The 13228-nt window shown below is 39.3% G+C and overlaps 1 protein-coding gene across 6 annotated transcripts in view; it reads right to left on the bottom strand.

Moving 5' to 3' along the window:
* KCNQ5 (potassium voltage-gated channel subfamily Q member 5) overlaps positions 1-13228 on the bottom strand; it is a 489286-nt gene that overhangs the window by 134770 nt on the left and 341288 nt on the right. The window contains exon 2 of one of the 6 annotated variants that reach the window (XM_087856953.1): positions 845-898. The exons of the other annotated variants lie outside the window; for them this stretch is intronic. The gene's annotated coding sequence lies outside the window, so the exon portion shown is untranslated. The remainder of the gene's footprint in view (positions 1-844; positions 899-13228) is intronic. 6 annotated transcript variants of the gene reach the window in all.

Here is a 13228-nt window from a genome sequence, read left to right on the forward strand (position 1 = left end):
CTAATGTCATACTTAATGGTGGAAGACTGAATGCTTTCCCCTAAAATCAGGAACAAGGCAAGATGCTAGTTTCATTTCTCTTATTCAACATAGTTAAGTAATACAGTCACTGCAGTAAGGTAAGTAAAAGAAATAAAAGAAATAAAAGGCATACACACTGGAAAGGTAGACATAAAACAGTCTCTATTTGCAGATGACATGATTGTCTCCAGAGAAAATTGCAAGGCATATTAAAAAAAAAAATGCTTAGAACTAGTAAGCGAGTTCAGTAAGGTTGCAAGATTTAAGATCAACGTACAAAAATCAATCACATTTCTGTATACTAACAATGAGGATGTGGAAACCAAAATTAGAAGCACAGTATTATTTATAATTGTTCCAAAGAAAATAAAATGTTTAGCTATGCATTTAACAAAACATGTAGCGGATATGCATGCTGGAAATTGCAAAATGTTGATGACAGAAATCAGAAAAGACCCAAATAGATGGAAATACAATGTTCATGAACTGGAAGACTCAACTTTGCATAGGTTGAGCTATAGGTTAATGAAATTTTTATCAAAATCCCAGCAAGCTTGCTTCTTGCTTGTTTGCTTGATTTATTTCTTTCTTTATTTTAGAGAGAGAGAGAGAAAGTGTGCATGCGAGTGGGGGAGACACAGAGGAGGAGGGACAAGGACAGAGAATCTGAAGCAGACTCCCTGCTGAGCACAGAGCCCCATGTGGGGCTCCAACTCAGGACCCTGAGATCATGACCTGAGCCGAAACCAAGAGCTGGACACTTAACTGATTGATCCACCCAGGCGCCCCTCAGCAAGCTTTTTTTTTGTAAACACAAACCAACCTTTTCTAAAATTTATATGGAAGGTCACAGGCCCTCGAATAGCTTTAAAATATCCTGAAAAAGAAGAATAAAGAGGGAGGAGTTAATTTATCTGGTATTAAGGCCTACAATATAGTTTTAGTAATCAAGACTGTGTGGTACTGGTGGAGGGTCAGACACATATAGAGAAATGGAACAGAATAGAGAACTTAGAAATATACCTAGACAAATACGGATTTGGATAAAGGTACAAAGATATGGATTTTTTTTGATAGAGGTACAAAAAGCAATTGGATGGAGGAAGAAATAGCTTTCTCAATAAATGATGCTGGGGCAAATGGATATCCATATGCAAAAAAAAAATGAACCTCAATCTGTATCTCACACCTTATATAAAAATCAATTCAAAATAGGCCATAGGCTTAAATGTTAAAGCTATAAAACTTTTAGTAAAAAACACAGGAAAAAATTTTGGAATTTGTGTTAAACAAAGAGTTTTCAGATTTGACATCAAAAGCACTAGAAATAAAAGGAAAAACACTGATAAACTGGACTTCATCAAAAGAAGGGGATGAAAAGACAAACTATAGACTGGCAGAAAATATTTGCAAACCACATATCTGACAAAGACCTTGTATCTAGAATATACAAAAACTCTCAAAACTTAACAGGAAAAAAACCCAAACAGTTCAATTAGAAAATGGGCAAAAGAAATGAATAGATATTTAACTAAAGAGGACATAGGGATGGCAAATAAGATATTCAGCATCATTAGCCATATGCGAAACGCAAATTAAAACCACACGAGATAACACTACACACCTATCAGCATGCCAAAAGTAAAAAATTGTGTCCACACAAAATGTTGGGGAGAATGCAGAGAAACTGGATCACTCATGTATTACTGGCATAAGAAATACTCATGTATTTCTTATCATTGTAAGAAACTGGTATAGTTTCTTATAAAACTAAACATGTAGTTACTGTGAGACTCAGCAACTGTACTCTTGGGCATTCATGCCAGAGACATAAAAACTTACAAAACCGGTACATGAATGTTCACAGTGGATTTATTCATAATGACCCAAAGCTGAAAACAGTCCGGATGTCCTCACCGTGTGAATGGCTAAACAAGCTGTGGTACGTCCACACGTGGACACCTACTCAACAATAAAGATAAATGAACTACGATACACACAGCAATTTGGATGAATCTCTAGGGAATTACACCGAGAACATAACATTTTTGAAATGAAAAAAATTTAGAAATGCAGAGCAGATTACTGGTTGCGAGAGGTCAGGGATGGGGAGGAGATGGAAAGGAGGATGTGGGTAGAGTTATTCAAGAGCAACTTGGCAGGTCTTTGTGGTGATGGAACTACTTGATGTCTTGACTGTTGTCTTGACATGACATGACACGTGATAAAATTACAGAACTGAGTATCCACATACAAATACATACATACCCACATACAAAAGCCCCAAGGAAAACTGGGAAAATCTGAATAAGATCTGTGGATTGTATCAATTTATTATCTGGCTTGTGATATTATAGTTTTCCAAAATTTGGGGGAAAAATTTGGGGGAAAATTTGGGGAAATGGGGTAAAGCGTATGTAGGATATCTCTGTGTTATTTCTTACAACTGAATGTGAATCAACAATTACTTCAAAAAAATCTCAATGAAAAAAAAAGCCATCACCCATCATCTAGCCAATGGGTAGACTCAGAAGAGGAAATGTATTCCTCTTTGAATTGAGGTACTAGATATGATCTTACTGTGTTTTGGTTTAATGGTACTCTCTAAAGACCTTTTGGATGGAGTCTCCTTATTTTGTTTTCAAATGACTTAAAAAGACAAATATCTGCTATACTCGGTTGAAATGATTTAGATTAGGGATGGGTCTTCTGATCTTTGTCGGACCTGCCTTGTGACAGGTTCTGGTGCCTTTGCTGCTGTACCTCAGGATAAACAGTACATCTTCTTTCGCTTATTTTTAATTAAAATAAAATGTCCATTATTTACTCAAATGGTTGTTGAAGAGATTAGTGAATAATTATTGGAGTACTTGACCTACTTGGAGGAAAGCTGTAACATAAAGTTGGTGTTACTAACAATGGTTCTGTCCTTCTTTATTGAAGCTTCTAAAAGCTTGGCTTTGACAGCTCTCTATAGAACAAAGGCACTGTTTATGATTTTTATCAACTGTCTTGAAGAAGTTATAGTGTTGCCTCATTTGTACTCACAGAATTTTGGAAAAACACAGAATACCTTTCCTATTTTTCTTAAAGACTAAGAAAATGCATATAGAAATTAAGAAACCCAACAGGCAGTGGTAGAGCTAGTCTTAGGTTTTATCTAGAATATTTATTGAGAACACTAACTGGCACTCTCTTTTCTAGATATTGGGGAACAATCTTTATATCACCCACCAGAGAACTGTGATGCTATTTCATTAATATAGATGACTTTGCTGTACAATTCAAGATTTAAATTCTGTTCTTGCAGCTACTTTATTTTTGAGTTACTCAGAGTAGTTTTGGGTATAGACTGATTTTTTTTTTTTTTTTTTTTTACAAATTCACAATGCCTAACAGCTCATGTTCTAATTGTTTTCTCATTAATTAATAGCACTGTTCAGTTAAACATTGTGACCTTTGTCTAATCTACAAGCTGTCTGCTGTGACCATTAATTTTTTCTGGTTTTATGCCATCAAATGGCATTTTTGTGAAGATGAAATGCCAACATTATAAACCCCATGACATTTGCACCAATTCTTGAAGAGCTGTGGCTAATTAGACATACAAAATTGGAACTACTGCCTTTATTCAGAATAGCAACACAATCAATTTCTAGCTATTTTTGTTCCTTTGTGTGTGTGTGTGTGTATAGTTAAAGTCACATAGGGCTAGCAGGCCAGCTTGCCTCCTCACATAATCCCTGGAGAGAAAGGATCTGTGACGTAAACTGAGTCATAAATTTTAAAGAAAGGCATCAGTCAGAGGGTTGCAGTTATAATTCTTTGTAATTTGGAAAGTTTACTAGCATAATACATGTTAAGGAAATGAAATTAAGATCTAGAGATCATTCTACATTTATTTTTTTATTTTTATTTTTATTTTTTTTAAAGATTTTATTTATTTATTTGACAGAGATAGAGACAGCCAGCGAGAGAGGGAACACAAGCAGGGGAAGTGGGAGAGGAAGAAGCAGGCTCATAGCGGAGGAGCCTGATGTGGGGCTTGATCCCGTAACACCGGGATCACGCCCTGAGCTGAAGGAAGATGCTTAACCGCTGTGCCACCCAGGCGCCCCTATCCACATTTAAATCAGAATGTGGAAACAAATACACAAAAGCAAGTCATCTTCTGGATATTTGTCTCTTTCTAGAACAGAAAAGACCCTAAACACAAGCTTACTGACCATTACTTAGTGGCCATTACATGCATCCGTCTTCAATCTAACTTCCTTTCACATTTCTTCTTACTTTTCGGGGTGGCACATTAACTTTTAGTGTATTGGAAAAGAACTGGAGAGAATGAATGTTTCTTCCAATGGGACTAATTTGACTTGAAGTTGAAGACATGTCAATACCTTCAGGATTATGCTTGTATCCAGGGAGGGGAGTGATGAGAATATGACGGAACTTTACTAAGTTGCTTAGTAGATACTGAGTGGGGATGTGAACAGAAAGGGGATATCACACTAGGAGTAGGGTAGGGATGGGGAGATCAGAACAAGGTGTGAAGGGGCATCAATGCTTCCTGCCTTTGGAAACAGTGATTGAGATGGTTTTGAAAGCCAGTATCTGGGGCTGGCCTTTTTGCTTGGGAGGCTTAGGAAGATACTGATAGATGAATCCATTTCAGGAGCACCAGGAAAACTCAGTGCCTCCTAAGCTCTTCCCTTTTTTGGTTGGTTGATTCCTGAAACTTGTCTAGCAATAATTTATCCTTTCAAATTTTTTATACCTGTTAAAATGCAAATCTCTCCCTGAAAAGTAATTCATTAACCATATTTATATGCAATGTTCATTTTTTAAAAAGTAATCTCTGCACCCAACATGGTGTGCAAACTCATAACCCTGAGATCAAGAGTCACATGCTCCACCGACTAAGCCAGCCAGTCACCCCTGCAACGTTCATTTATCCCAGAGGATTTTCAGTAGGGCTTAGGGAAGGGAGTAGTTTGAAACTGTCTCATCCCAAATGACTGATTTACACTTTATTACCAAAGAAAGACCTGGGGCAGGTTTTTTATCAGGTGTTGGGGCCACAGTTTGAGAACAGATAGGCCTGGGATAGGAAGCGGGTGCCCCCTTGTTGGGGAGAAGAACAGATGGACAAGAGTGGACAGAGGACAAGAGTGAGGAACAGAGGACATTCCTCATTTCCCCCCAGTTCAGCCTAGCAATGTTCCTATGCACCCTAGTTGCTAGGTGAGATGCCATGAGCATGTCTGCTATCTTACAGCGACTTCAGACACTTTGGGATAGGTTGGTTGCTGTTAAGTGCTACATAATGCCTGCCTGGTATGAGGGAGCCATCCAAGTGACCCCTTCTGTGTTCGTGTTTTGTGTTCTTAAAGTCACATTTAAATCAGGGCAAAGGGTGGGTTTCCGCTCCACCTGTCACATTGTGGGCTGGGGAATTCTGTCCTTGGTACAGAGCCATAGTGATGCTGTCTGTACCGAGGTGCTCAAGTTGGCGGTAGGGCTTCCTGCACATTCTCCCCTCCCCTCCCCTTCCTTGGGAACAGAAAACAGGCTCACTGAGTTCTTTTGTGGTTCCCCACCCCAAACCAAATTAAACCTTACTGGGTTTGAGATTTATATATGGGTGCGTCTACATGCAGCCACATGTGTATGTAGCAGGGATCAGAACTAAACCTCTGAATCATGCAAGCTAGAAAAATTGAAAACAGTTTGCTGCACCTTGAACTGAACCCAGATAAACATTCTGCTATGGTTTTGCCAAAAAAAAAAAATCACAAGCGAACCAGTTAAAGTTGGAAGTGAAGCTAAAAGCTCTGAATCAGATCAAAATGGGAATACCGAGAGAGTCTCCAAAATGAATGAAATCAAACCAAGTTTTTATTTGATTTGACATGCTAGTTTGTCAATTTCTCATTATCTTATAGGCTTTTCTTTCTCTCGGGAACTGTATGAGCTTGCCCCCAAACAATAGCAATAACAATTTATTCCCCCACACTCTCCCCCGCCTGAGTAACAATTTAAAATTAACACTGCTACCAGAAATAAACTTAACCCATTCTATTGGTTCTATAATATGAAAATATGCAAGGCAATGAGTTTTTCTTACTTATAAAAATTTAAAATACTTATAAAAATTTAAATAAAATTCGTTAAAACAAACAAGTAATATATTTCAATAAAAAGACATCCCAGGCCTTAAGAAATTAGTACATATCAGCTAAGTTGATCATAGAGCAAATCTTATTTTTTCCTGTTGGTGAAATTTGTCTTGCAGGTTGTGATGAACACCTGTGACAAGATGAGAGGACAGTTCTAATGGACTGAATGTTTGCTTCCCTCCAAAATTCAGACGTTGAAGCCTCAGCCCCCAATGTGATGGTATCTGGAGATAGGTCCTTGGGAGGTAATTAGGTTTAGATTAAGTCATGAAGGTGGGGCTCCATGATGGGGATTAATGCCCTTATAAGAAAAGGAAGAGAGACAGAGCTGCTCACAGGCTCCCCCACTCCTCCCCCTCCCCCACCCCACTGTAGGGACACAGGGAGAAGGCAGTTGTCTGCAAGCCAGGAAGAGGGCCCTCATTGGGGAATAAAATCAATCATCACCTTGATCTTGGACTCGTAGCTTCCAGAACTGTGAGACAGAAACATTTGTTGCTTAAGCCGCCCAGTCTACGTATTTCGTTATAACAGTCCAAGCAGACTGAGACAATGGCTTCTGTGCTACCAAGAGGCTGAGAATCAGGTCAGGGCTGGGCGTGTTCTTGGAGACCTTTCAGAACTTTTTACTTTTCTTACCTGGGAGTTACATTTCTGCCCTTATAACTACCCTTGCTTGGACCAAAGAAAGTGTTCTAATACCGAGAGGTCCCTTGATTTTCAGAAAATCTGTACTTTCCCTCATCTTTTAGGATATTTGCATAGTTTAGTATAAAACTAACCGTTCTGCAACATTTCTTTTATTTATAGGTTTTCTGCTTCTCATGAATTCCCTTTACAAATGTATACCGAATACCATAAACATGCAGGATATAGGGATGGGCAATGTGTCTATCACCCTTGAGTTTACAATGTGTTTGGGACGATGAGACACGCACACTAGAGGACTCAAAAACGGATGTGCAGTAAGTGCTGTCTGAGTGGCAGTCCCTTGAGAAAGTCCTCATTCACTGTGCCAACTCCTCTATGGAGGCAGGCCCTCACTAAATGCTGACGCTTCCTTTAGTTCAAAACTTCAGGTTCAGCAAAAACTAATTAGCATGCTGCTTTATCAATTCATTAAGATCAAAATTCTGCAAAGGGGCTAGCTAGAAGTAGAAACATTAGAATAAGTTAATTGGCCTATGATTTTTTTTTCTTCGAACCTGCCTATTCAGCACTATCACACTAATTGCAATTGGAGAGCCAATGGTTTCTCGCTGCAGGACGTCGTGGTATCAGTGTGTGCTTACTTTGATGAATCGAAGCTACGGAAGAGTAAGAGTAATTACCTAATATCACTCCCACGATTTATAGCGCTGAACAATTTTGTTTTCATTTGGGGTCACCTGATGATATCTCTTTCTTTTTACTATCTTACTACAATGATAGGATTTTTTGCCATTGGTTAAGAAAAGTTTTTTTTTTTTTTTAATATTTTTATTATCATCAAAACCAAAATAGACCAGAAGTAACCATATGTACTCCAATGTTTTTTAAGCAGGTTTTGCTTATAGAATATCAATATTACTCCACATAGCAGATATTCTGACTAAAATAAGGACTATAAGGGTCATTATGAACTCAAATGCCTTCTTAGCCACTTGGTCCAGCCAAGCAGTATAGGATTTTATTAAATTCCTGGTAAAGGGTATCACTGATCTTATTAAGACAGGATTACATCATGAATTGGCAGTGACCTAAAACTTAAACATACATAAGAAAATAGCTGCCATGGGGCGCCTGGGTGGCACAGCGGTTTAGCGTCTGCCTTCGGCTCAGGGCGTGATCCTGGCGTTATGGGATCGAGCCCCACATCAGGCTCCTCCGCTATGAGCCTGCTTCTTCCTCTCCCACTCCCCCTGCTTGCGTTCCCTCTCTCGCTGGCTGTCTCTATCTCTGTCAAATAAATAAATAAAATCTTAAAAAAAGAAAAGAAAAGAAAAGAAAATAGCTGCCATTGTGTGGTAAGAAAACTAACAAATAAATCAGGAAGGACGGAACAATGCATCTGTATGACAATGACTTCAAGTAAGGCGTTTGTACTCAAACTTTCTCAAAATCCTTTGATAGTTTTTTGAAACCAGTTCTAACTACCCTATGCCTGGTGAACTGAAGTTGACCAGACTATCTCTGGTGAATAAAGATAAGAAAGGTTCTTAAGACAGGCTGGGAAAAGAAAGACAGTGAGGGACAGTTTGTTCCCTTTACCTGAGTCTATTTCAGGTGGAATCCTCAAATATTTTGGGTTTTGGAGGAAGTGGAACTTCAGGAAGGAGGGGCTCCTGAAACAGCCAGTGTTTTATTTACTTAGTAACGAGGAAGGCAGAGGTTGTGGGGACAGAGGGTAGAGCTCTGAGGGCCTCAACTGTTGGAAGTGTCCAGTGGGAAAAACACTGCTTGTGGGTAGATTGGGAAAACAGTAGGCGTAATCTGGAAGAAACAGAAACCTTTGAAACCATGGCTTTCAGAGGAGGAAAGGCGATGGGCAGGATGATGGTGGAGTCTAGCACAAATCAGTTACTATCTTGCTTTCTTTCCACGTCCACAAGCTATAAGGCTGCGTGGCAGACCTCCACATGCTACTGAGAGATATCCCACACTTTCTTGGGTCATCTAACCCACCTTTCTTCTAGGCCTCCTGATAGAACAGGAGTTATTTTTATTTTATTTTATTTATTTTTTTAGAGAGAGTGAGAGAGTGCAAGTAGTGGTAGGTGAGGGGCAGAGGGAGAAAGAGAGAATCTTTTTTTTTTTTTTTTTAAGATTTTATTTATTTATTGGACAGAGAGAGACATAGCAAGAGAGGGAACACCAGCAGGGGGAGTGGGAGAGGGAGAAGCAGGCTCCCCGCTGATCAGAGAGCCCGATGCAGGGCTTGATCCCAGGACCCTGGGATCATGACCTGAACCGAAGGCAGATGCTTAACGACTGAGCCCCCAGGCGCCCCAGAGAGAGAGAATCTTAAGCAGGCTCCACATCCAGCATGGAGCCTGACACAGGATTTGATCTCATGACCCTGAGACCGTGACCTGAGCCAAAATCAAGAGGCTGACGCTTAACCAACTGAGCCACCCAGGTACCCCTGAACAGGAGGTATTTTGATTTAAAATAGTCTTGGTTTCCTCCTCTCCTACACATAATAATTATTTTCTTTATAAGCATCAGAATGCATTTTGTGTCCCAACACGCACATTTTCTCTATTACCACAGTATGTGTTACTGGTGTGAGTATACTCTGTGGTAACGAGAACAATACCCTTTGGTGAGTATTGAGAGGCAGGAAAACACACACCTCACTCTGTGCATATTGCACACCCACTAGCACACACACTTGTATGTGCACTTGCACAAAAGCTTTCAGAATTGATACTGGGATTCAGTCAACCAGGCTCATGTACAAGAAAAGGAGAGACAAAAATCTAAGAATGAAAATCTAGAGGAAACCCTATTACTAAAACATCCCACCACAAATAGAAAATGCTATCACACTCCCAAACTATTAGAAGTTATAGAGCAATTCAGTAACGTGGCGGGATACAAAATCAATGCTCAGAAATCAGTTGCATTTCTGTACACGAATAACGAGAACGAAGAAAGAGAAATTAGGGAATCCATCCCATTTACAATAGCACCAAAAACCATACGTTACCTTGGAATTAACTTAACCAGAGATGTAAAGGACCTTTATTCTAGAAACTATAAATCACTCTTAAAAGACATTGAGGAAGACATAAAAAGATGGAAAGATATTCCATGCTCATGGATCGGAAGAATTAACATAGTTAAAATGTCCTTGCTACCCAGAGCAATCTACACTTTCAATGCTATCCCGATCAAAATACCGATTACATTTTTCAAAGAACTGGAACAAATAGTCCTTAAATTTGTATGGAACCAGAAAAGACCCCGAATCTCCAAGGAACTGTTGAAAAGGAAAAACAAAGCTGGGGGCATCACAATGCCGGATTTCGAGCTGTACTACAAAGCTGTGATCACAAAGACAGCATGGTACTGGCACAAAAACAGACACATAGACCAATGGAACAGAATAGATAACCCAGAAATGGACCCTCAGCTCTTTGGGCAACTAATATTTGATAAAGCAGGAAAAAACATCCGGTGGGAAAAAGACAGTCTCTTCAATAAATGGTGCTGGGAAAATTGGATAGCTACATGCAAAAGAATGAAACTTGACCACTATCTCACACCATACACAAAAATAAACTCCAAATGGATGAAAGACCTCGATGTGAGACAGGAATCCATCAAAATTCTAGAGGAGAACATAGGCAGCAACCTCTACGACATCGGCCAAAGCAACCTTTTTCATGATACATCCCCAAAGGCAAGAGAAACAAAAGATAAAATGAATTTATGGGACTTCATCAAGATTAAAAGTTTCTGCACAGCCAAGGAAACAGTCAGAAAAACTAAGAGGCAGCCCACGGAATGGGAGAGGATATTTGCAAATGACACTACAGATAAAGGACTGGTATCCAAGATCTACAAAGAACTTCTCAAACTCAATACATGAGAAACAAATAAACAAATCAAAAAATGGGCAGAAGATATGAACAGACACTTTTCCAATGAAGACATACAAATGGCTAACAGACACATGAAAAAATGTTCAAAATCATTAGCCATCAGGGAAATTCAAATCAAAACCACACTGAGATACCACCTTACGCCAGTTAGAATGGCAAAAATAGACAAGGCAAGAAACAACAATTGTTGGAGAGGATGTGGAGAAAGGGGATCCCTCCTACATTGTTGGTGGGAATGCAAGTTGGTACAGCCACTCTGGAAAACAGTGTGGAGGTCCCTTAAAAAGTTAAAAATTGAGCTACCCTATGATCCAGCCATTGCACTACTGGGTGTTTACCCCAAAGATACAGACGTAGTGAAGAGAAGGGCCATATGCACCCCAATGTTCATAGCAGCAATGTCCACAATAGCTAAATCGTGGAAGGAGCCGAGATGCCCTTCAACAGATGACTGGATTAAGAAGTTGTGGTCCATATATACAATGGAATATTACTCAGCTATCAGAAAGAACGAGTTCTCAACATTTGCTACAACATGGACGGCACTGGAGGAGATAATGCTAAGTGAAATAAGTCAAGCAGGGAAAGACAACTATCATATGATTTCTCTCATCTATGGAACATAAGAACTAGAATGATCAGTAGGGGAAGAAAGGGATAAAGAAAGGGGGGGTAATCAGAAGGGGGAATGAAACATGAGAGACTATGGACTATGAGAAACAAACTGAGGGCTACAGAGGGGAGGGGGTGGGGGAATGGGATAGGCCAGTGATGGGTAGTAAGGAGGGCACATATTGCATGGTGCACTGGGTGTTATACACAACTAATGAATCATCGAGCCTTGCATCGAAAACCGGGGATGTACTGTATGGTGACTAACATAATATAATAAAAAATCATTATAAAAATAAAATAAAATAAAATAAAATGCTATCAGCTCTCAGTGCAATCTCTGATAAATGTAAAGTGTTAACTACCCCCAAAATATGTAAATCAATGGCACCGTAACAATATTCCATTAATAATACTTTCTAAATTAGAGGAAAATTTGACGTTTTCTGACCTTTTGAACATTTGGATCATAAAGAAAAATCAAATATATGCAAGATCACTTATTTTAATAGCTTCAATTTTATTAATCATGGGAATCTTCATGTGAATCTTTCATCCTTTATGAAATTTGTCATGACTCTGGGGTATTTATTTGTGTCTCTAATTGTTTCTAGGTATCCATCAAGATCATTCAAGACTAGTCATGCTATAAATCAAGTGTACTCTGAAATTGAGTAAGACGAAGGGCTTATTCATTGATAAACTTGAACAAATTTAATGAGCTCCACTGTCTGTTGTTCATTTGAACCATTAAACAATAGATTAAGAATGAGTATGTCTTCTACACCCACTGGCTTAAGAAAAACTGAGATGAGGATAAAACAAGAAAGCTATTTGGGAAATTTCCAAGTATTTTAGCACACCAATTTTTAGGATCCATAGGCACAAGACATAGCACATGGCAAATATTTATCAATTTGATTTAATGGTGAGTTATCCTGACAGCTAAATCCAAGGAGTACTGGAGGTATCCCTTGTTTCTATCATAACCTATTTCTGTGTTGTGTTATTCACCAAGCCATGTCCTGATCTTAATTTGTTTTTCTTTTTTAAAGATTTTATTTATTTATTTGTCAGAGAGAGAGAGAGCAAGCAGGGGGAGTGACAGGCAGAGGGATAAGCAGACTCCCCTCTGGGCAAGGAGTCCAAGTCGGGACTCGATCCCAGGATCCTGGGATCATGACCTGAGCAGAAGGCAGACGCTTAACCAACTGAGCCACCCAGGTGCCCCTAGTTTGTTTTTCTGAAGTTTCTCTGCTGGAGAGAAAATGACTTCTCTTGCTACATCTAGCCTTTATCTCCGAGATGGTTCCTATTGTCCATAAACCATTACTCTTATTTGCCCATAATGGTATTGAGAATGCAGTTTCTGCCAACTGTATCTGGTCACATCATCAACATATCTTAATTAATATATCACCGACCTCTTGTCACCCATTATGCCAAACAACCTCTGATCCGCGATGGCCTCCTTCTGCAAGATGAATTGCCATCACTTGGACTGATTTGGAAAATTACTTAGTGTAGGAGGGAACTGATCTGTCACAGTCATTTGAAACCCTCCTCTGCTCTCCTGCTCTTTTATTTGGTTGTAGACTTATTCCTACCTGGCAACACGACACTTGATTTGGACACGATGGTAGTAGTATAACGATATATGAGAGGACTGATTCACCCAATTTAGGCTAATAAAGCATCCTGCACACAATTTGTGACCAAAGTCGTGGAGATACAGATCCATACATTGACTTTACAGGACACGAACAACAAGTGGGCTCTGAGCAAATATAACTGTCTATTCAGAAGGAAGGCTCAGCCCCAGAAAAGAAT

This window comes from Ursus americanus, chromosome 29, assembly GCF_024610735.1.
Source record: "Ursus americanus isolate L20-20 chromosome 29, mUrsAme1.1.p, whole genome shotgun sequence".
Lineage (NCBI taxonomy): Eukaryota > Metazoa > Chordata > Mammalia > Carnivora > Ursidae > Ursus > Ursus americanus.